Below are 24,907 nucleotides of genomic sequence, written 5' to 3'. Positions count from 1 at the left end.
GCTCTATATTTCATTACTGCTGCATTCCGCTTCCGTTTCGTTTTTAGGTTATCTTGATGGGCGCTTGAGTATAGGTATTTTCATCGTTTACGTATACTTCCAGGTATTTGTCCTGCTTGACTATGTGTATGACTTACAAAACAAGCGACTGCGCCACCTGACCTTTTCGCTCCGCCTTCGCATTGCAACTGGACTCTGCTGGCGTGATGCTACTCAGTTTGGCCACTTATTGCAAGTAGTGGCTTTTACGAAGTCATTTGCATTTCGGCATTGGGACGACTGGCAATGCGACGTGTAGTAATTTTGGTCGCCAAGACACCCGTGCGCGCTTCCTGTGTGACTGTCCTCGATATACTGCAGTATTGATCGCTACTGCACTAGCTCGCGTTGATCACACCGCGTTGTCAGAAGAAAGTTGGGATGCTGACCCAATCAGGGATCGCAGTAGAGGGCGACCAATTTACTCCTACTATTCATAAGCAGAATATACCTGCACAAACGGGCTTAGCCTTAATTGACGTTCATTGTGCTGTATATGATTAAATTATGGGGTTTTACGTGCCAAAACCACTTTCTGATTATGAGGCAGGCCGTAGTGGAAGACTCCGCAAATTTTTACCACCTGAGCTTGTTTTACATGCCAAAACCACTTTCTGATTATGAGGCACGCCGCCGTGGAGGACTCCGGAAATTTTGACCACTTGGGGCTGTTTAAATGCACCTAAATCTAAGTACACGGGTGGTTTTCGCATTTTGCCTTCATTGAAACGCGGCCGCCGTGGCCAGGATTCGATCCAGCGACCTCGTGCTCAGCAGCCCAACACAATCCACTGAGCAACCACGGCGGGTCTTGTACGTGATCCTGTGCTGTGATCGCGTGCGGTGATTTCAAGGCGTGCCACTCCACTGTGTCACGCCTAGAAAGATAAAACTCTCTTTGTGTTCAGTTAAATTCCAGCCCGAAATTCAGTAACACAGGAACTAACACACTCGTGGACAAAAACGCAAGACGTGACCAGGGATTCCCATGTACTACTGATGCATCAGCAGATCTTTTACACATTGCAATGCTCTTTAGCGTTTGATAATTTGCTGACATTTTGGAAACTTGGTTGGTGCGTAGTTAGCAAAAGTACTAAATGAGAAAGAATCGTCGTGCGAGCCACCACTAAAAGGAAAAAAAAGAAGCAAACATGGTGATGACATGAAAGAATAACAAAAAAAATTATGGCCAGAAATTTTTCTCGATTTGTTCGTAGTCTGTATGAGGAAAAAAAGGGTGACAAATAATACCAATAGTAGTTTTACTTACCTAAAACGCATCTGCAAGAATGTGGACACAGATTAGGGCACTATACTCATGTTAATAAAATGTAGGAAAAAGCCTGCTGAAATGGACGGGTATTGTGCACCGGGCATTCTCGATCGAAGGCGGAAAGAAAAAAGGATCCATGATCAACGAAATAAAGAAGGCCCTCAGTCGCGCTTGAACCCGAAAAGAAAATGGTAGTGGGGAGGTTCGAAATGCAGGAGTTTGTACTGCGTCGCTGAGGCAAGACAGCCCCGTGCTGATTGATTTCCGAAGCTCGCTCTAGTTATACGCTTGCCCACTGTTCAGCCTGCGCCAGAGTTTGGCTTTTCGCTCTTAATTTTCACAGCCCAAGGCATGGCGGCTTCTTCGGTGCAGGGCGAGCTATGCCGAATTTAACCGTGCGCAAGGAAGAGTATGTACACGCACGCACGCACGCACGCACGCACGCACGCACGCACTCACACATACATATGTACAAACGCAGAGCGAACAAGTCAAGGCTAGAATTGTCGTGTTTAACTTGAAGGAGGCTAGTGAGAAAGGGTGAAACTTTTTTCTCCCCCCTGCACGAATATGCAAGCATCGTCGCTGCAAACAGAGTCTCGGCGCGTTCTCTTACCTGCCGAGAAAAGCGGCCTGATCCCACCTTGGAGTCAGCCAGTCTCTTTATTCTCATTTTGCACTCTGATCTCCAACTTAGCAACAAAAGAGTCAACGAATCGCAGTTGGCAAAGGCTGCCAGCTATGGCTGCGCGAAAAAAAAGAAGCAAAAAATAACTCTAAGGCGACAAAGAAAAGTCCCCAAGGCGTTTCATCGTCGTTACGCGAGACGAAGCTCGATATTAAAACGACCAAGTTCGTGGCCCAGCGTGCTACATCCGACCGCGCACACAGGGACGTAGGTGGCGAGATTAGGTTCGTGTCCGCTTTCTCGAGTCTCAATTTTGTTTTTCAAAATTTTAGTTGGCTCCGTGCGGACTCGTCTCGATCCCGAAAGTCTCGACAGGAGGGACTAAAAGAACACGCAGGTTGAACGTAGGCTCGGTTGCCAGGTGTGTCTTATGTCAAGCGAAAATTTAAAAAAAGACCACAAAGAAAAAAAAAAGATGTGGGGCAGTCGACGGATCTTGACTAAGGATAAAAATGGAGTTGGCACGGGAGCACGGTGATTGCGTGAGTGCACACGGGGTTCTGCCTTGACGAGAAAGAAAAAATGACACTAGAGAGACAGAGAGAGAGAGAGAGAGAAAGAACGAAAGAGAAATAGAACATTTGCGCGGTGCCAATTTCGAGTCCCCTTCAAGGGAGGCGAAGGCGAGGGAGGCGAGGGTATCTGGCAGTTAGAGCAAACATGCACTCAGCACGTCGGAGCTCCAACACCGAGTGATCTCACATCTGCTTGGTGTACGAAAGTCGTCGATGCCCCGCAGATTCTCCTTCCCTGAACCGAGTATTTAGAAGGATACGCATACAACGTGGAAAGGAGGGCGTGGATCACTCCCACTGAGCAATACTTCACCGCCTTATGGGAACTTGCCCTGGCCCCCCGGCCTCATTTTACAGCGCAAACGGGCCCTGAAAATGCTATCGGCAGCCGGACTTATAGGCGTGGCTTCTTCCCCTTTCCGCACCAGACGTGCGGGTAAGTTTATTCGAGAGCCTTTTGTATATTCGGTTCATGTTACCCCCAACGTTGTGCGTTCCACATAAACGCTCGAAATTCCATTACGCCACTCCTTTTCATTAACACGATCTTGGCCCAAAAGGGGATCATAACTTTTTCTTTTAGTGAACGCCTCCATCACCATCGCACCAACACTCCTGATCACGCACAGGAGCCGAGTGTGAAATACATCAATGCTCATCTTTTATCAGCAGAATAACTCATTCATACTACCTCCTCGCATGCCTTTATCTTGCTGTACTTGAGAGACTAGGCACCACGTTTATGCGTACGTCTGACTCAAAGCAGAACAATAACGACTGGAACAGAATGGTCTTTTAGATCGCCAGCGCAGCTACGTGAGAACGTCCATTTCTTGTAATGGTTTGACTATCGGAAGAATTATGTATGACCCCTTATTGCGATTTTATCTGGAATTAATTAATTTTTCGCAAAAAAATTGCAAAACGACAACAAATGTTGCGAAGTTTCTGGAAGGGTAATGTCCGCCCTTGTCTATGTTGGTTCAATGTTTCCTATACGTGTTCCCTCAAGGACGACATAGTCAAAGGCTTAGCCGGTCTCAGCAGATATCAAGGATTGTATTCTACTCTAGCCCGAATAGCGACACAAACACTAGAGCTGCACGTTGTTGCATCTACACAGTTGCAACTACATTGTTGCATGTAGTTGCGGTAAATGTGCACTTTCGATAAAGGTTGGAAGTAAGGTAACGTAAAACTAATAGATTATTTTTTAGTAATCTATCCATTACTTTCGTGGGGAAGTAATTGGTTCCTGAAAGTATACACATTTCGGTACCATATTGGTACCACTCACATCCTTGGTTCCTAGGTAACCTCTGTGTAGGCCTCTAGGACTTGAGAAATTTGATAAGCTTTGGTGGTATATTTAGAACACCAGGAACTTTCGCGTAAGTCTCTACAGGAGTTCAAAACTCGCAAGCCTTCGTGGTGCCGTTTAAAGCAACTTAAGTCTTCGCATACGCCAATGGACGTGCCGAAATTTTAGGGCGGGCGTTGTGACTGCTTGATAGAGACAGAAGGACGTGAAATATTGCTACATATTGTACTTCTGACAAATATCAGTTGCATACAAGTAGTTTATGAGGTTTTGTAAGTTACTTCATCCTGTCCGCTTCTTCAAATAAAGTACAGCCATGACTGACCATACAATGGCTTCGACACCCTTACTTTTTTGCGCGCTAGTGTAACTGGCCAGCTCTTCAGATCGGCGGTTTTTGTCTGAGGCTGCGAAGCAAGCGAAAGAGGAAGGGGCCTGGAGGTGAACAAAATCGCGCGCCGGGGATAGTACGAAGGAGCGCACTCAGCACGTGGCCGAGTACGACTACTTAGAGGAATATGTAGGTTACGTTGAGCGAAGTGGAGATGGAGAAACGACGAGGCGAGCGTCGCGGAGGAAGAAGGTCGGATCTCCTGTGAGGACCTGTCAGAAGAAGAGGACCTCCTGTGGCAGTTGCTACTAGTTTTCTTTGCGATGCCTTCGTAGTGGGTTCGCCTCGTGGTAACGTCGTCCTCGCTCGCCGTACGCTGTGTGCGAGTGAAAGCGTGAGTCGGTGAGCCGACGATGGCGGCTCAATCTCTAGGAGGGGATGGAGCGGGGGCGTTGAACTTCGGCCACGTGCGATCGCGCGCGCTTTATCTTGACAGCGATCCGCTTTGAGGGCACAGTCTAACTGGGCCGACGGCTCGTAGCTTTGCGTGCGCTGTGTCCTCACTGCTGAGTTTGCGTTGAAGCCATAGGCAACACGAAGGCCACTTCGATCGCTGCTGCTGCCGCGATTTCTGGAGCCAGCGTTTTGACAGCGAGTGTCCGTGGTCATCGAGTGCGTGCAATTGCTGCTTTCCTGTGCGCTTACATTATGCTAGGTAGTTTAGATCGTAAGTGAATGTTTACAACGGGGCAGTCTACTCCGGTGGCTGCTGCGTGGGGCGTGGCCGTGAGCGCCCTGTTTTAAATATGATCTGCTATGCGGACAGTGTAGGCGTCAAGGCTTACCGGGGACCGATAGCGTCGTGTGCGCTGTTGCGCCAGTACGCTTGTGCGTCACTCGCAGTGGCGTAGCTAGGTCATCTGGCACCCGGGGCCCTTAGCTCTCCTGTCATTCCCCCCCGGGTGTAGTCGAGGAAGGCGAGGATATCAACAATGTTCGGGTGTCTTCAGACGTATATGACACCCCCCCCCCCCCCCCAACTGGCCCCGTGCACCCGGGGCCCATGGCCCCCCGGCCTCCCGCGTTGGTACGCGACTGGTCACCCGCGCTCACGAAGTGAAAAGTTGCTGTTACTTTTTTTGGGTCTTTACGAATGCAACGTGTTTTCAAAAAGTTCTCCAAGTGCTTGCTAGAAATCAATTTCCGTAGACATACGCAGCGAAGCTCTCACAAGCTTTACCGCAATTTTGTTTTCTGTTCAACTGGAAAGGCAGAGTGGTTGGTCGCTTCTTTTTTTGCAGATGATAAAGTCTAGAATACGTAGTTGAGAACGAGAAATAAAACACGACAAATCATGTTTATTTCTACGAATATATGGAGAAATAGATATAGGATGCTGATTAATTTAATGAAAAGTCATGCATCATATAATCCGCGCGTAACTGAAAAAAATATTGTTGCTTCCTCACAGCTCATTGGTGGAAGTCGACGATTTAAGTTCAAGAAACATGCACCATAGTGATTCTGGTATTGGTACAACTAGGCAGCCTTGTACGCGTGAGGCAGGCTCGTCACTAAGCGCATGCGTAAAGTGGTAGACGCTTCGTCGTTGTCTTCAGAGATGATACATAGATTCTTTCTCCCTTAGCCGAAGTCTCCATAGCCCTCTCCAGAATGTCTAACCCCTTGTATGTACAGCGCCATTTAGAAATGCTATCCACAAGAAAATGGAGATCTTTTTTGCCGAAAGTTCCACCCAAGGAAAGCACTTGAGGGAATCTGGAGCATTCTGCGCAACCTAAGGACACCGCCAACTCATCAACGCCCTTTTAACTGTGTTACTTTTCATCGAAGGATCGAAAACCTGGATGCAACAGAGAAACCTTGTTCAAAGATAACCGCAGCAGTGGCAACTGTGACGGCACCAATTTCTGCTCAGAGCGAACAAGGTTCGCCCAACACATATCTGCTGGGGTAGCTGTTCATGGCATTGGCCTTCGTGAATCAGTCATCCAGACCACGATGGCGTGAGCTACGTCATGCTGTCGCACTTCAGCGAAGCAAGCTCAGGCTAAACTCCTCGACATATACACTTCCTGGGAGGAAGGATGCCTCGAACCAACCTGGAAATTCACTCTTGTAATCATCATCAGCATCAGCATATCTTTATGTACAATGCCCAGGACGAAGGCCTCTTCCAGCGATCTACAATTACCCCGGCTTGCGCTAACCTATACCAATTTGCACCTGCAAACTTCATAATTTCATCACCCCAACTAATTTTCTGCCGTCCTCGACTATGCTGCCCTTCTCTTAGCACTGTAAGGTTTGCAGGACGATCCCACCACTGGCGACCAGTTGTATGGTTTAGACGTAGTTGACCGGAGGAACTACCCATCGCTGGCTGCCAGTTGTAAGGGTTGTAGTCGGGCATGAACTACGTGGTAGCTGACCCATGCTGTCGTCCAACTCACCCCCGCTTGGGACGTGGTTGTAGGTAGGAACTTGCTCTCATCGAGAACTAGGAGTGCAGCATTTAATTACAATATTTACATCAAAGCATGAGATACATTTCAACAGTCTAGCATGACTCCCAAATGGAGCACGCAAGACAAAAAGCACACAGCATACGAGCTCCAAGCACCAAGCACACCGCTTGTTGAGTACACAGCTGCTTAAAAACACTCTGTCCTCCCTAGATCCCAGGTGAGGGAAAACGGCTGTCCAATCTTCGTCCAGTCAGACCGTCCACAGTCGTTGGAGACGTAATCGATCCGCCTTTGAGGGGGAGGGCTCACACATTCACGTACGCACTTTGGATTCCCAGAACCCACCGAGTTGAGTGGGTCCTCGTAGCCAGGTTGTCACGCTTGACCCCAGCCAGTGCCTCTTAATTTCAGAGCTGACTTCTCAGGTAGCTGCTACGAGTGTCAGCATACTGTGACGAATCCTGGGGCCCGAGGAAAAACGCACCGCAAAACACCCTTTTCCGAGAAGCTCTCTTGTTGCAAATAGACCATGAAGGCGACAGCGAATCAGGTGACAATACACGGTCCGCCAAACGTGGCTTGACTTGCAGGCGCCATGGACTCGACCAAGGAGGTGCATGGTTGATTAACTTTGCTGTGGTCTCCAGTTCTCCGAAGGCAGTGCATGTTCGGTTAACGTTGCTGGAGTCGCCGGTTCTCTGAAGGAGGTGCATGGTCGGTTAACCTAGCTGGCGTCGCCGGTTCTCTAAAGTACGCCATCCCCGTAGAACGACCGAAACAACTGCAGCGGTGTGAGATAAGTTTGCAGAGCAGTACCCCTGCAGGCCGATCGTAACAGCTCCCATTCTGTAACTAATGGTCCACCGGTTGTCTAACCTACTCATTACATGACCGGCCCAGCTCCATTTTTTTCTCTTAATGTCAGTTAGAATATCGGCTATCCCCATTTGCTCTCTGATGCACAGCGCTATCTTCCTAAAGCTTAGAACGACAGAAAGCTGAGCTAGTTGGTAAGTATTCATTATGCAAAAGAGGTGAGGTGTGCAGACAGGACACAAGAGTAGAGAAGTCGACAACACGGACGCCGACTAAATTCGTCCCACGGTCATACGCCTTGCGAACTCACCACGGCGTTCTTGTTGTCCACTTCTCTACTCTTGTGTCCTGTCTGCACACCTCACCTCTTTTTTGCTCTCTTCCAGTCTCTTAACGTTACGTCTATAATTTTTCATTCCATCGCTCTTTGCGCGGTCTTTAACTTGTCCTCGAGCTTCTTTGTTAAGCTCAAAGTTCTTGCCCCATATGTCAGCCCCGATAGAATGCAATAATATTTTCTTTTCAGCGAGTGTGGCAAGCTCCCAATCAGGATTTGGTAAAGCATGCCTTATTCATTCCAGTCAATGTATATTACTTAGTAAAATTGCTTCTCCCAATCACGGTCTCCTGTGAGTAATTGACCTAGATAAGTGTACTACTGCACATACTCTAGAGGCTGACTGGCTCTAATGAATTCTTGTTCTCTTGCCAGGCTATTCAGCATTACCTTTGTCTTCTGCATATTAATCTTCAACCCTACTCTTGCGCTTTCTCTGTTGGTGCTCAATAATTTGTTTAAGTTCATCCCCACTGTTGCTAAACAGGACAACTTCATTTGCAAACCGAAGTTTGTTGAGGTATTCGCCGTTGATCCTCACTCTTAAGCCTTCCCAGTCTAATAGCTTGAGTACTTCTTCTAAGCATGCAAGAATCTCATTAGAGAGATTGCATATCCTTGCCTGACTTCTTTCTTGTTATGTAATTTTCGATTTTTCTTGTGGAGAAACAAGGTAGCTGTGGAAACGTTGAAAATATTTCTCAGCTTATTACCGCATGCTTCCTGTACTCCGTGATTACACAATGCCTCTATGACTGCTGGTATCTACACTGAATCGAATACCGTTTCATTATCTATGAAAGCCATATACAGGGGTTGATAATACTCCACAGATATCTCTGTTACCTGAGTGATGACAGACGTGACGCATTGTAGGATATCCCTTCCTGAAACCACCCTGTTCTTTTCGTTAATTGAAGTCAACTGCTGTCCTGGTTCTATGCGAAACTGTATTGGTGAATATTTTATGCAATAATGAAAGCAAGCTAATGACACTATAATTATTCAGTTCTTTAATGTCTCCCTTCTTATGGATTCGTATAATGTTTGCACTCTTCCAGCTGTGTGGTACACTTCAAGACTTGAGGCATTGCGTACAAAAGGCTGCAAGCTTTTCAAGCATAATAGCTCCACCATCTTTGATTGAATCAACTGTTATACTATCTTCTCCAGCCGTATTTCTCCGGGAGACGCCATGCAAGACCTTTCTGACTTCATCGCTATATATAGAAAGAAGTCTCTTATCCTGTTCATCACCACTTCCAATTAAGGTTGCGTGGCTGCTGTAGGTACTGTGCCAGTCAATATATAGGGCAGTTTTTAACTGCACCAGATTTTAAAGAATTGCCTGTGGCAGATAGCATAATTCTAACCCGGCTTGATCTAAATTGCTCAATCAGGCGATCATTAGCTTTACAAACAATCGAAATGCCTAATTGAATGTTTAACATTGTTACTCTAATTACCTTTTTAATTTATGACTTTACGACACATATTTCAATCTACAAATTATAGCTAGCGAGTCCGCAAGGCGTATTCACTAATAGCGAATTCCCTAGACTGCATCAATTTCAGAATATTAGCTTTCAAATTGTCCGACGAAATATAGTGCTGTTCCATTGCTTTTGTGCTTCAATGAATGAAACCGCGGTTTCTTAATAAAGTAAGTGGAACGCATATGCGCTTCGTCGGACATTTTGAAAATTAATATGTTGAAATTGATACAGGGGCGCTATAACGTAAAACTATTCCAAAGTTTTCTTTTCCAATTCTGCTATCAGCCCTCCATGATTGCTCAAAAACTTCTTTCGACCACCCCCACTTCACCTGTCTGTCACGCGACGTCACGAAAACCGCGATACCTGCCCATCTGATATGCTGTGCACAGAATGATTATGCATGCTTTGACAGAAAAAAGAAAAACAGTTATTTCTGATTCGACGCCCTTTCGCCATTAGCCCTCGGCTATTGGTCAAAAGTTTTCGGGCTACACCCACTTCACCTGCCTGTCACGCGACGTCGCAAGACCACGAAAACTCACCGCGTCAAAGTGACGTGTACGCATTAAAGATGCATTAATATGCCGAACAAAACTGAATGTTTTTCTGAATAGCCGCAGGCTGCCCCGCTCCGAAAGGAATAAAAAGATGGCTGCCGCCGATCGCTCAGGCGCTGGCAACTCGCACCTGCAGGAGAGCATGGGTGTATTTGCGCATAAGAAAACTTCTTGCGTGGCCGTGTAAAGATTTCGAGCACTTTCGGCACGTTTACAACCTCATTCTGCCAACTATTATTTGCTGAGGGTTCGTTTTAGCGTCATTCTTAAGCTTCCGCTGCATGCCGCCGCTATAGGGAACCCAAGCTCAAGTTTGGGCGCGCGACGGCAGCGCGCACTGCTGCCCCAGCGAGCGAGCCGTGCAAAACTGGGGATAGATGGCGCCCGCGCAGCCAGGCGCAACCAGTTTGCAGGCGGCCACTGCACGTGCGCGCCCGTGCTATTCAGTCGAGCCAAGGCAATGAGGCGTCGCGTCGCCAGCTGGGAATGTTGTCAAAAGGCTTCTTGCGCGAAGTTGAGTTTCCACTATGGCAAAAGCGGCCCCGCCGAAGGGAAAAGCGCGGTCCGAAGTATTGCGGTGTCGTGGGCTGCTGTGTCGTAACGAGCCCCTAATTCTCGTACCTTCAGTACTAGTGCAGTTACTTCACTGAAGCAGTGCATTCTACAGCATGAATGTTTTTCTAACTCATTTGGGAAGAGGTCCGAGACATCTTGTTCTAAGCGTCTCTTTGGCTTTCCGCTTGGCTTGCCCCATTTCTAGGGCTGGCTGGTGCATGAATTTACTCTTCTTTATTGTTGACGTAAATGCACACCGCATCTGTGTGCTTGCACTGAGCCGTAATGCCAGCTTTGCAGGTGCATCTGCCTTCTCGAACGCAAGAATTCCGCTTTTCATGGCACGACCACTGCAGCTATGAAAGAAAAAATATAAGCGCGAGACAGTGAAGCCATTTGTCACTACTTTTCAAATGCAGCTGCCTTCCAAACTTGCCTCTACAAATATTCAGCAACATGGCATGGTGCGCATTTCCAAAGCTAACTCCAAGTTTGCAGCTCTGCCACAATACTCCAGGCTGCCCTATAAAGCGAAAATAAAGGCAACATAATATGCTTACGTTTACTAATATAAACACTAGCACACTGTTTCGAGTGTGCGTTCACTAGCGTGCTAATTACGCGAGCGCATCACGCGCACGATACCATATCACGCCTTTAATTCTGCACCACTCACACTGAACCGCCTTCGCGCAGCAGGTTTTATGCACCTGTAAAGCCGATACTTTCCCAAAACTCAGTGCAGGCATGACGCGACCGCCGAAATCAACGAGGTGATCAGTTCAACCGGCTTCCCAGTGCTTAAATTTTAGCTGCCTCGCCGCCAAGTCAGTGGGTGATGCTTCAACGGGCGAAGCAAAAGTGTATTTTCGCAGGCTTTTCAGTGGGATGCCATGGCCGTAAAATTATTTTTTTTTCGCACGCCGCAAACGTTCGTCCCCGACAGTAGACGACAACAACTGTAAGGCTGCCATATCAAAACAACTAAAACATATGCTTCATATTCGACAAGGAAGAACATCGAGAGTACGTGGCTTCATTTCGCAGTGTGTATAGACAATCAGTATTTTTAACATATCACAGAATGACACTCATCTCGAGGCACACGTCGTACACGATATTGTCGCTCACTTGGGAAATACATTTTACATTGAGCTGTGTATCGTTGCCGTTGATTGTCTGCTCCACAGAGTTTGCGTGACTGACGAGCTTTTCTCCTTTTAACAAGTTGGCTTTCCTAAAATAGCTGGCCGATCTTTTTGAAGCCGCACTGAAGGCGATACATTGTGACGCGCCGGACGTGCAAAGCGAGGAGAGGGCCCTGCACGTGCACAAAAAGCGAGCGGCTGCAGCGCGGTGCAGCAGAAATGCGCAGTAGATATTCCCAGTTTCGACTTTTTCTGCCACAGATGGCGCTACCCGTCAGGAGCAGTGGCGCCGCTCGCGGTGCTTGGGTAGCCTATTTTCGACCAGCCACCACAAGATAAGTAAGGGAAAGCCGAGCACTCGCAGACGCCGGCACCACCCTCTTCATCCGGTTATCAATTTTCAGTGCACTGGCTCTGCCCCATCGAATCCCTCTCCACTTGAGCGTTCTCCTCGCCTCTTGTCAGCCAATTAGCTACGACGAGACGCTCAGTGTAGGCAATGTTATTCGTTTTCCAAGCAAACAAAAGTGACCTCCTATGAACGAGGAGAGCGTTTTATTGGCGTGTTCAGACAACCCTGCCGGTAACCGCCCGGTGCTTGCGTCGGTGGTTACGCACATTTGACGTCAGGAGATTGGAATAGAAACATATTGGAATAGTTTTACGCTATAGGGCCCCAGTTCTAAAAATTCGTTCCAACTTCATACGCCTTGTGAACTCACCATCTATGATCCGTTGATTGAAATATGGACAGGAAAGTAATTAATTGAAAAGTGAATTAGGCTATTTGTGCTAATTGTCTAGTTAATCATTTTGATGTCTCGTAGAAGTAATGGCCGTCTCATTGACTAATTTAGATAAAGGGTTACAAATATGTCATCTCCCAAAGGCAATTATTTTTAAAATTTGGTGCAGCTAATAAAAAACACCCTAAAGAATTATGGTGATGGTTTTACTACATCATCAATATTTTTCATGACATTAATTACCCTTATTATTTTTCACTGCACACACCTTGCCCTGTCCTATGCCAAGATTTGTTTTTCTAATTTCATGCTGCGGCTATTTTTCAATGCTTCTGCAATCATTGCGCCGTGGTAATTTCGAATATCGCTTACTTTCTTCTTTGCCATCAACATTGATAGTTCAGCCAATTCTTCCTGGTCTCTTGAGTTGGACACTGGCATGCTTTGTTGCTTCTTTATTAGTTCTTTTGTTACTTGGGAGATTTTACCTACTTGTTGCTTTGGTGCTTTACCTCCATTTAAATTGCTGCTTCTGAAATCAACATTGATATGGTTCCATTTAATACATCTGCGTTATATTCGTCTTTCTGTCTTAAAGCTGCATATATGTTTCTAAGCACCACCCTGTATACGTACTCTTTACCTTTACTGCGTCCACGTTGGCCTGTTTCTTCTTGAATAATTTTTCTAGACATACTAGCAATTGTAGACATTACTAAAATATGATAACTGCCCTTTACACTACGCAACATTTCTAAATCTCGTACTATGCTGGGATCTTCAGAGAGTATGAAATGTATTTCATTTCTTGTTTCTGCATTAGGGCTTTTCCAGGTCCACTTCCTGTTACTGCGCTTCCTGAAGAAGGAAGCGCAGTAACTCTACTGTTTCTAGAATCGATGCCGTTGTTGCCAATTCCTCGTCCCCAGCCTGCTGTTTCTACAATTTTGCATTGAAGTAACTATTGTCTACAGTATATTCAGTTTGCACCTTTCTCATTGCTAATTCAACATCATTAAACGTAGGCGTCGGGGCCGGGGAGTGACAGTCGGAGCCCGGAGCCTTGTTGATTAGGAAATGGCTGTCCAGCTGGATGAGCCAGGTGTCTGGCATGTCGATGTTAAATTCCCGGGCACCCTACACCCACGGGACGTCTGCCGGACCACGTGTGGCCACGTCACTCGCCTTGGTAGAGTCGGTGCGCTGACGCTGGCATGGCTGGGCTCGATCGTCCGCTGTCACCAAATTGTGGGGGCGGCGCGAAGAGGTAGCCGTCGTAGCCATGGTTTAGTTAGGCCGGCCAGCCGTTGGTGCAGTGGGATCTCGGGAGCGGCTGACAACGCGGCCGCTCAGGTCGGGCGCACTGGCGTGTTCTCGCGCTACCTGCACCTGAGCCCAACTTCTTCGACAGCTTGGGAGGCCATAGTCGGGCCTATACGAAGTCACCCATGTCTAGAGTATACTGAGTTCGCGCTTTTCTCGATGCTAATGTAACATTTTCATAAAAATGTTCTATTTCTTTATCATGATGGCTGGAGGTTGCATCGCAGGCTTATACTGCCTTTATTCTATATTTCCTGTTCAGCCTTATTACGGCGACTTCTACTTCTAATTGATACTGAAGAATTCATCTATGTTATCCGCTATGTTGTTATGAATTAGAAATGCTACCCCTCATTCTCTCTTATCTGGAAGACCTCTGTAGCAGAGGACGAGGCCGTTAGTCAGCACTGTACACGCCTCACGAGTTCTAACCTCACTAAGGCCAATAATGTCCCCAGGCAATACCTGATAATTCCTCATGGAACCCTTCTAAGGCAGCCTAGATCGAGAGGGTTCGTATGTTAAACGTTCTCAGGTTGACTTTGCAGTGGCAGCCTGTCCGTATCTAGGGATCCTTAGCACCCTCTACCGCGTCGCAGGTCTGACCGCCGTAATGGTAAGGTGCTCCGCAACCGATGGATACTGAGAGTCACGGATTAATTGCAAGAGTCATGAGGGAGGTCATACCGAAGCACGAGGGAGCTCGTGTCATAACGTTTGTAACTCAACGACGTGTCCTATAAATAGACGATCATTGTATAACTTGACGAAGTGTCATGTGGCGTTGTCTCACACAAGTCGTCCACTGCACCCTAATCTGTCAGTTGTACTGATTCTCTGATCTGATTTTTTTTCGTGTGATTAAGGTGATGACGATCTTTTCCGCAGGTAAATTTTGCAAGCGAGGCTCTTGCTCCTATGTTACGCAAAACCTTCCCTTTCAATCTAGTCTGGCTTCGTTAGGAACTGCCGGATAATGTTTTTCTCTTCTACTGAGAAGCGTAATGGCTCATGGATCTCCTTTTGTTTTGTCTTTGACTTGAACATATTGAGAGGACGCACGAGTCTTCGTCCGAACGTTGCTTTCGCAGGTGCTATTCCTGTTGCTGTGTGTAGACCACGTGCGGTGGGTTGCCGACATATGACTGTCTGTATCGGCAATGTATAGGAGCAGTGGTATCTTGCAAGAGTGGTCCTGAGTTTTGCCACATTGCATTTTGCCTTGTCATTTAGCACGCTTATGATGTTATTGCCCGTATGCCATTTGACGTTAAAAATGACTTAGCTCGCTGGGAAACACAGGCACTTCCGTTGTCTGAGGCTATTGTTCGTGGTATGCCTAACCTATCGAAAAGGTTTCTCAGTACATCGATGACAGCTGGGGATGTTGCTGGCGTCGGATAACGAACCTTTACCAAAAGTGTGCTATTCTGTGTTATTTACCATTTACGGCACTGTCATAGTGTCTCTTCAATTTCGTTGTCCAGTCCGGGCCACCATACGTGGCTTCTTGTGCCGATCGCTAGGCACACGCGCACGAGCATGTCTCACGTGTTGACCGCCATCTAGTTGCTCCAATGCGTGAGCTACATTCCTCTGCTATATAGTGCTCGTTACCTGAACGTTTAATGGCGCATTATATTGGCATAACAGAAGCCGAGGCAAAGAGCAGATAGGAACAGCGAAGTAGCGCAGCGAGACTGCGACTGCTTGCTCCCCCATTTAAATGTTCCATGTCCATCGAGAGCAGCTGCCGAGGGCCAACGTGTATAACGTGAGTAGATTGTTTACCTTCTCATGGTGATTATCAAGAGAACTTAATTTCTTGTACGCTATTTCTAGCACCTTTGCTACCGCACACTGGACATTTCCAGTTGTGTTTTAGAGTGCAGCTCTTAGGCGTCCGTCCCTGCAGCGAGCGTCGGCGGCGTAACCGAGCGAACGAGCATAGCGAAAGATGAAAGAGCGAAAGCGGAGCGGGATATGAAAGACGCCAGCCGCGAACGGCGGACATAGGCTGCCCCGATGTAGCGCGCCATTGTACAGTGTGGTAACATCTTTTGACCTGCGCCGCGTCGCCGTTTTGCTACGCAGTCGCCATATTGAGGCGAGTCGCTTGCTGCATCCGTTCCTCCCACCGTTGGTAAAGCAGCAATGTTGTGGAGTTTGAGAAGCTGCTGTATTGTGCACCAGCTGCTGGATGATTGAACTGTGTTCACCCGCAAAATACAGCATGCCAGGGTGTTGTGTACTGCTGTGTGCCGGCTCGACAATGAAAGGCATGCGCTGTTTTCGCTTTCCGCGGGATAAGGAACGGAGAAAAGTATGGGAGGCAAAAGTGAGGCGTAAAGACTGGAATGCGAATTATAACTCGAAGATCTGCGAGGTAAGCCACAACACCTATTCTACTTCTTGTAAGAGCATTACACCTGTCCGCTTTTAGGCACAAGCATTGTGTGGTTAGAATAATGCCGCGAGGCTTGCTTTTGTTTCATCATTCTTAATGCACGGTCCGTAATGCACGGCCCGTAATGGGCGGCCTGTATATCGTAATGTTCGATTTAAAGTTCCATTGGTTCTATCACGCGACGCGCCGTTAGGCAGATCGCAGGAAAAGCGGCAGCTTGGCGGCGAGTGAGTCATGTCCCAGCCGATGACGAAGGGCGAAAAAAGAAGGAAATTTTATTAGTCGGCTAGTAAAGGTGCTCGCGGTTTGTCGCGCTCGCTACGCTACTTAAGAAGTGCTGGCAGTGTGTTCCTGTTGAGTGCATCGTGCGAGCTCCTGGTAGCAGACGACATAGCGCTGCGCTCTGCCAACTCATTTACCCTTGCAATACAACCTGTCGGGTGAGAATGAAAAAAAGACTGAAATTAATAGATTACTGCTGCATTGCGTAAACGCCCGGCACCGCACGTTTATACTTTAGAACTTGCCGTAGAATATTTAATTTATATTTTACATTTATTTAGCAAGCAGAAAAATTCCGGAACTCTTCGATTAGCTCGTCATATAAAGACGTACACTTCAGAGGTGGCACCCTTTCATCTATTGGCCGCGTCCTCCCCTTCTTCCACCACCGGCTTGTGAGTGGCACTTTTGTAACGAAAGCGGCGAAGCGAATGGTTCGTATTCCCAACTCTTATAAGATTCGGCCCATGGTTTGCGATTGATTTGTAATATTATTGTATGCGCGACGCGAATGGCGTAGTATTTTCTAGAAGCCACGCGGCACCAGCGATTCCACTGGAGCTTTCGACAAGCCATGTGTAAAAGCCGACGCGCTTGACCCGCAGATCAGATTTTCGACCATCGCCGACTCTGCTACGTGCCTCTCTCGCCTTCGTTGCCTCACTAGATATCGAAATAAAAGCAAGTATAGAGCTGCGCTCAAATTTTGCATTAGGGAGTATCGTAATCATCGGTGAATTTGTTCTACCGCGCAGGCACCGAGCATGCTGCATGGCCGTGCATGTCGTATTACAGTGTAGGCCTGCGCTTTTAGAGCTCAGTTCTTCGCGCCCGTTATTGCGGCGAGCGTTGGCGTAACCGAGCGATCGAGCCGAACAGCGAAAGATGAAAGAGAAATGTGAAGTGCCGCGCCGAATGAAAGGCGGAGATAGCGAAGAGCGTGCAAATAGGAAAGCGGAAGAGAAGGGTGCAGCAGAACCATGAGGCGCAAAGCGGCGAAGTAGGGTATGGCGAAAGCGTAAGAAGAAAAGCGTAGTGCAGCACAAGACCTGTTCTACAACTATCGCTACGCGATGGTGCCAGAGTACCGAGCGTCGTCTTTTCACCCCTTTATCGTTCTTCGGTCACTGGTAAGCAGTGTCAATACTCGCGAAATCTGTCAACATCCAATTCAAGCCATCTCACATTACATGATAGATGGCTGCAGAACTCACGGCTATCCGTGCAGCTCTGCAGTTTCATCATCATCATCATCATCATCATCATCATCATCATAATCCTGGTTACGCCCACTGCAGGGCAAAGGCCTCTCCCATACTTCTCAAACAACCCCGATCATGTACTAATTGTGGCCATGTCGCCCCTGCAAACTTCTTAATCTCACCCGCCCACCTTACTTTCGGCCGCCCCCTGATACGCTTCCCTTCCCTTGGAATCCAGTCCGTAACCCTTAATGACCATCGGTTATCTTCCCTCCTCATTACATGTCCTGCCCATGCCCATTTATTTTTCTTGATTTCAACTAAGATTTCATTAACTCGCGTTTGTTCCATCACCCAATGTGCTCTTTTCTTATCCCTTAGCGTTACACCCATCATTCTTCTTTCCATAGCTCATTGCATCGCCCTCAGTTAGCCTCCAGGTTTCTGCCCCGTACGTGAGTACTGGTAAGACAAAGCTGTTATACACTTTTCTCTTGAGGGATAATGGCAACCTGCTGTTCATGATCTGAAAATGCCTGCCAAACGCACCCCAGCCCATTCGTATTCTTCTGATTATTTCCGTCTCATGATCCGGATCCGCCGTCACTACCTGCCTTAAGTAGATGTATTCCCTTACCACTTGCAGTGCCTCGCTACCTATTGTAAATTGCGGTCCTCTTCCGAGGCTGTTAAACATTACTTTAGTTTTCTTCAGATTAATTTTTAGACCCAATCTGCTGCTTTGCCTCTCCAGGTCAGTAAGCATGCATTGCAATTGGTCCCCTGAGTTACTAAGGAAGGCAATATCATCAGTGAATCGCAAGTTGCTAAGGTATTCTCCATCAACCTTTATCCCCAATTCTTCCCAATCCAGGTCTCTGAATACCTCCTGCTCTGGAGTTTATTGGTCACAAATTATCAACATTCATGGTCCATCTTTTGGGACCGAAGGCAGCTCTCTAGTGTTTGCTGTCCCCTTTCAACCGTGGACCTAACGTTCAATTAGTCGCCGACATTCGACTACTTCACCATCACGCTGTCGACAAGGGGCACAACATCATCTACCAGTATATACCAGTTCATTGCAGAATTTCGGGAAATCACAGTGCGGGTGACGCTGCACGATTGACCGACGATGATGCCCGTATTATACCTATACCACTGTCGAGAACAGATGCAGCCACAAGGCTTCGCTTTCTCCCACGCGAGCTTACGGAAACTCTGTGGAACACCAACGAATTCCCTAACGCATGTCTCCACAGATTGGATCCACGTCTGAAACTCCCTCTTACACCAAGGTGACCATGAGCGGAAGCAACACCTCTGTGTCACCTGTGACTCGGCGTGGCATTCACGAACGCCTATTGTTGGGAACGGCCAGCTGCAGTGCACGTTTTGCCAACCGTTTGCGACAGTGGCCGCAACATTCCTGGAGCGCCGCCGCCAACCTCTAGCCACGGCGTGACTAAGTCGACTTTGTGTCGGGAACGATACGCGCGTCCTCCACTCTCCGTCGCTGCAGCTAGGATGCGTTTGACGAAGCAGGCTTTGTGCTGAAACCACCACCGTTACGCTCTAGCCTCGTCGCCGTTGCGACTGAATGAGTTCGGCAGGCCAACTATTGTTGCCGAACCCACCAACGCGGACCTTATCTACTGTGAGTGGGGGAGTTTCCGCGGGAACGTCGTCGAAGACCTCTTTCCACGCGCCGACCAAGACGCAAGACAATGGCCACCCGGGCGCACTGTGAGGGTCGCCTCCGAGTTCTACGAAATTCGTGTGATGTCGGTTTGAGGCCGAGAACTTGTGTGTGTGTGTGTGTGCGTGTGTGTGCCTGAACCGTCCCGCGGAGAGGCGGCGTGTTTACGATGACTGCAGGGACGTTTCCGCCACCTTGGAATGGGGGGAGGACCGAGTGCTTATAAACGGCTGTTGTGCGGATGCTCGATACACTTTCTTACGCAGTCATGTTAGACTGAGACACTCTCTCAAGCAGTCGTGTTAGACTGACGTACTTTCTCTCACAGTCATGCTAGACTGATGAAATGCATGTAAATACTGCAAATAAACCCATATTCCTCGTTCTCTATGAGAAGCAGTCCTTCCCTCCATCAACGTCCTCAGCGTGGATAAGTTGGACGACGGCGTGGGCCAGCTACCTTCTACTTCATGCCGGACTCCAATCTTGACAACGGATCTAGAGCAATGGGATTGAGCCCCTAATCCTAACAACTGTCTGACAGCGGTGAGATGGACTTTGCGACGTGGTGCTGTATCTGCGGTGAATACTTGGTTTTTGCTTTGACTCTCTAGGCTTCATGTTGTGGTTCTTCTGTTCAGAACTGTAGGGAAGCTAGATTGTTGATTGTTAGCTAGGTTGTGTTTTCCTAGGTAGATTTAGCACGCAGAACCAAGGCAGTAAATCAGCAATCATGGAGTTAAGGACACTGCTGAGAGACGAGTTGTTGATTGTTGGTGAGGAACTGGGCCTAGATGTACGCAAGGAAATGCTAAAATCAGAATTATTGCAGCTAATTTCCGAACAGGCCAGTGAGGAAGGGATTGAAATGGGGGTTGAACTTGGGGGTTGAGAGAAGAACGAGAGAGGAAAGAACCAGAGAGAGAGGAATGCGATAAATATCGCGAGTTAAGAAAAATGCAACTTGAACTTGAAAGCAAACGTTTGGAGTTGTCTAATGGAAGTGAAGGAGCTCTCGAACAATCAAATGAGGCAGAATCATACCGCATGGACAGGCTATTAAAGCCATTTGAGGTCGGGACCAACGTAGGCTTGTTCCTAAGCAATTTTGAAAGGACTTGCGAGAAGATGAACTTCGTCCGAGTACATGGCCACAGTGGTTGCTGTCTATGTTGCCGTGTGAGGCTTCAGAGGTAGTCGCCAGACTCAGTGCGGAAGATGCATGTGATTATCCGAAGGTCAAGGCCAGTCTTCTGAAGAAATACCGCCTTTCAGCCGAAGCTTTTCGGCAAAGGTTTAGAAGCACAGGCAAGAAAGATAGCGAGGGGTATCCGGAGTTTGCATATGGCTTAAAGGCCAACCAAGTAGAGTGGCTGAAAAGCGCGGAAGCGTACGACAGCAGAGACATGATCATTGAATGCATGTGTCTGGAGCAGTTTTGCAAAACCATCCCCCAAGCTGTGAAACTGTGGGTGCAAGACAGAGGGAATGTAAAGACTGTGGAAAGGGCGGCTAAATTAGCCGAAGAGAAAGTTGAATGCCGAGGACGGAAATTGGGATGGTCGAAATGGACCGCGGAAACCATTTCCGTTCGAAAAGGGTTTGCAGACTAGAAGCTCGGAGCCTGTAGACGTTGAGGAAAAGCCCACAGCAAAGAGTGAGCAGAAACTTAACGGGGAAACCATACAAAAGGAACAGAAAAGAAAATTTGAATCTTTTAGGCCGATCCGCTGTTATAAATGCCAAAAACTGGGACATATAGCTGTAAACTGCGGGAACCCTAACGTAGTCTTTTCCTACGTAGGGTAAAAAGATGAAAATATGGAACTTCTAACCCCCTATCTTCACGACCTGCAAGTTAATGGCAAACCATGCCGACTGCTAAGAGACAGTGCCGCCACGATGGACACTGTCCATCCGTCTTACGTGACGGTAGATGACTTCACCGGAGAAGCAGCATGGATCAAACAGGTTGTAGAAGAACACAGCGTGTGTCTGCCCATGGCCAAAGTCAAGATCAGTGAACCATTCGGGAAGCTAGTGACCGAAGCTGCTGTTTCTAAATTTTTGTCTCTGCAGTACCCTTACATCTTTTTTAAACGTTCGAACGAGTTACTGCTTGACAAAGGGCTTAAACTGGGAGAGGGCATAGTACGGGCATTGACCCCCGGCCAAGCTCGTAAAATCGTGTCGCTTTAGGCTGAAAATGCACAAGCTGCTCCAGCGGAAGCAGAAAAAGGTATAACTTCAATACCCGAATCCGAGCTAGGCCCGAGGGACAACAAATCAGTGCAGGAGAGCCCGCAAGCTGACCAGCTCAGTGAGAGCGTAGACTAGAGTGTCAAAGTTCAAGCCTGCAGGAAGAGCAAGCTGACGCAATCGCAAGCGAGACAGGGTCGTTATTATCACCGGCCTCAAAGAACTTTGATCAGCTCTTACGTGTGGATAGAGAGTCACTGGCAGCCGAGCAAACGAATGATGAGAGCTTAGCTAAATTACATGACACAGCTAAAGAAAGCATTGCTAGGCGCAACGTGACGATACATGAGAGACGAGGATTGTTGTATCGGCACTTTAGAGATCGAAAGGGTAGGATTTTAGATTAGTTACTCGTACCTACTAAGTATAGGGAGGACCTTTTGAGTCTCTGTCATGGAAATGGGTGGTCCGGCCACCTAGGCATAAACAAATCAGAGGAAAGATTGCTTATGGAATACTACTGGTCTGGTTGTTTCAAAGGCGTAGAAAACTTTGTAAGATCATGCGACGCCTGCCAGCGCTCGGTTAAACCAGGAGAGACATGGAAAGCTCCACTAAAGGTAGTGCCCTTAATAATAGAGCCTTTCAGACGACTTGTAATATACACGGTACGGCCTCTGCCAAAAACAATATCAGGTTACAGGGACTTGTTTACCATGCTGTGTCCGGCTACAAGGTTTCCAGAAGAAATCCCTCTGAAAAAGCTCAGCTCCACCGAAGTAGTAGACGCGCTTTTGACAGTGTTTGCACGATTTGGGTTTCCAGCCGAAATTCAGGCGGATCAAGGGTCAGTATTCACGAGCGCAGTGACTTCCACATTCTTGCAAAAGTGCGGGGTAACGTTAATACACAGTTCTGTCTATCACTCTCAGTCAAACAGTGTAGAGAGGTGGCATTCAGGGCTTAAGCGAGTTTTGCGTGCGCTCTGTTGCGAGCACAAGGAGGACTGGGAGAACTGTCTGCCGGCAACTTTGTTTGCTTTGCGAACGGTTCCACATGAAGCGACAGGTTTCTCGCCAGCAGAACTAGTGTATGGGAGGAGACTCCGTTCTCCACTGAGAATGTTAAGAGAAATGTAGGAGGAAAAAGGGGAGAGTCCAACAGTGGTTGAATACGTGCTAAATCTGATGGAACGGCTTAGCGCAACCCAAGAACTAGTCGGAAAGAGCATGGCAATAGCTCAAAAGAACGCCAAATTCTATAACGACAAGAACGCGAGGCTTCGTACGTTTAACGCCAGAGACCAGGTAATGATCCTCAAACCTTCAAGAAAGAACAAGCTTGAAGTTCACTGGGACGGGCCCGTTAAAGTGTTGCACAAACTTTCAGATACTAACTATGCTCTGAAAATGCCCGGTCGCGCGAAGGAGGTTTGGATATATCACTGCAATTTGATGAAGCCGTATGTAGAGCGGAGCGGAGTCGTTAACTATACCATCAAAGAGCAGGCGGATGGCACTAGTACCAAGTTTAAGGAGTATAGGGCGACCCCCAACTCTGAAATTGGCCTAGAAGGAATAGTAAAACATTCGGTAAGCTCGCGCGCTCTAAGACCCGATAAGCTAGAGGACCTAAAAGAGGTGTTAGGGGAATATATCGACAGGTTCAGCGATCGGCCAGGTAGAACCGAACTAATAACGCATGAAATAGAGCTGACATCAACCGAACCCGTAAGATCAAGCCTTACAGGGTGTCTCCAAGACAGAGATAGATTATGGAGGCAGAGATACAGCGCATTCTAGAGTTGGGAGTTATTGAGCCCGCTGAGAGGGACTACACAGCACCGCTAATACTGGTAGAAACCCCTAACAAGGACCCTCGTCCGTGTGTTGACTACAGGAACTTAAATGCCATCCCTAGGGATCAGCTGTACCCAATACCCAACATTGAGGAACGAATTGAAAGAGTTAGCGCTGCTAAATACATTTCAACTATATATCTCGTGCGGGGGTACTGGCAAGCTCCCCTTTCAGAAAGTGCCAGCCACTTTGCCGCATTCATCTCACCTGTAGGCACTTTTCGCCCTCTCGCACTCAGCTTCGGGCTGAAGAACGCAGTGTTTAGCTTCTCTAAGTTAATGGATATTGTCCTAAAAGACTTGCAGGAGTTCGCCTTGCCATATCTTGATGATGTAGCAATTTTTTCGGACAGCTGGGAACAACACGTATCGCACCTCAAACAGGTGTTCTCACGGTTGAGGGAAGCCGGCTTAGCGACGAAAGGGAAAAGTAGATTTGGTTGTTCACAGGTTATTTCTCTGGGCCATGTTGTCAGCCAGGGCACGAGATGGCCGGCCGAGCTGAAAATAGCTACGATTGGAGAATTTTCTCAACCGCGCACGAAAACAGACCTTCGTTCATTTTTGGGACTTGTGGGGTACTATCAACGGTGCATTCCGAATTACTCGCAAATGGCAAGTCCATTAACGGACGCCCTCCGAAAGGGAGCACCAAGTAGCGTACACTGGGATAAGGACAAAGAGAACGCTTTCCAAAGTTTGAAAACGCTATTGGTTTCTCGTCCTGTGCTTCGCGCGCCAGACTACACAAAGGAATTCATAGTTCAATGCGACGCAAGCGACAGAGGTAGGGGCGTGGTACTTAGTCAGGCCGGCGACGATAACGAGGAGCATCCTATCCTCTATGCAAGCCGTAAACTGAATGTAAGAGAGGAAACCTAAAGCGCTTCAGAGAAGGAATGCGCTTGTTTAGTTTGGGCCGCCCAGAAGTTGTCGTGTTACTTGTACGGCGCGAAGTTCATCTTCGAGACCAACCACTGTCCTCTGACGTGGCTCAAACAAATGTCTCACAAAAATGGCCGCCTGCTCCGATGGAGCCTCGCTCTCCAAGAGTACAACTTCTCCGTTAGATATAAGAAGGGAAAGTTGCATAGCAATGCGGACCGTTTGAGGAGGCTAATTTGAATTCTGCGTTTGAGGGTCCCGCCTAAATTTTAGGGTTACTGTTGTTAATTTTGTTAAGCCAAAAAGATCCCCTCTCATTTAGCAGGACTCCCTCCATGATTGCTGAATTTGTCAGCACGAAATTGCTTCAGAAATTGGCATAGCGAAATGCAGCATTTTTGTGTTTCTGCACTTACGTTTTTTTTAAGCCTAGCGGGTCTAAAGTGGGAGCGAAGGTACTTCATCTCGGCGCAGAGCCATGTTGTGGCGTTCATTTTGCAGTTGCCTGTCTTTGTTGGATGTTTTGGGCCGGTGACATCATTGCCCAAGTGGTTATTGCGAGCCAAGACATCACCCCCTGGCCACCAGCCGTTCTCTTCCTGCCCAGCGGTTGTCAACGCTAGACAGTCGAGATTTCCCGGGCGATTGAGACGCTGTTAAGAACGGCCAGCTGCAGTGCAAGTTTTGCCAACCAGTTGCGAGAGTGGCCGCAACTTCCCTGGAGCGCCACCGCCA

General features: G+C 47.8%; 1 long non-coding RNA gene across 2 annotated transcripts in view; it reads left to right on the top strand.

Annotated features, from left to right (window-relative positions):
- Nucleotides 1-2,682: 2,682 nt before the first annotated feature.
- LOC139051325 (uncharacterized) overlaps nucleotides 2,683-24,907 on the top strand; it is a 182,720-nt gene continuing 160,495 nt past the window's right edge. For both annotated transcript variants that reach the window (XR_011509333.1, XR_011509332.1), the window contains exon 1: nucleotides 2,683-2,954. This is a non-coding gene — a long non-coding RNA (uncharacterized lncRNA). The remainder of the gene's footprint in view (nucleotides 2,955-24,907) is intronic.

Source organism: Dermacentor albipictus, unplaced genomic scaffold (genome assembly GCF_038994185.2).
Source record: "Dermacentor albipictus isolate Rhodes 1998 colony unplaced genomic scaffold, USDA_Dalb.pri_finalv2 scaffold_11, whole genome shotgun sequence".
NCBI classification, from domain to species: Eukaryota; Metazoa; Arthropoda; class Arachnida; order Ixodida; family Ixodidae; genus Dermacentor; species Dermacentor albipictus.
Note: the sequence above shows the minus strand (reverse complement) of the source record. Positions and strands in the feature narration are given on the sequence as shown.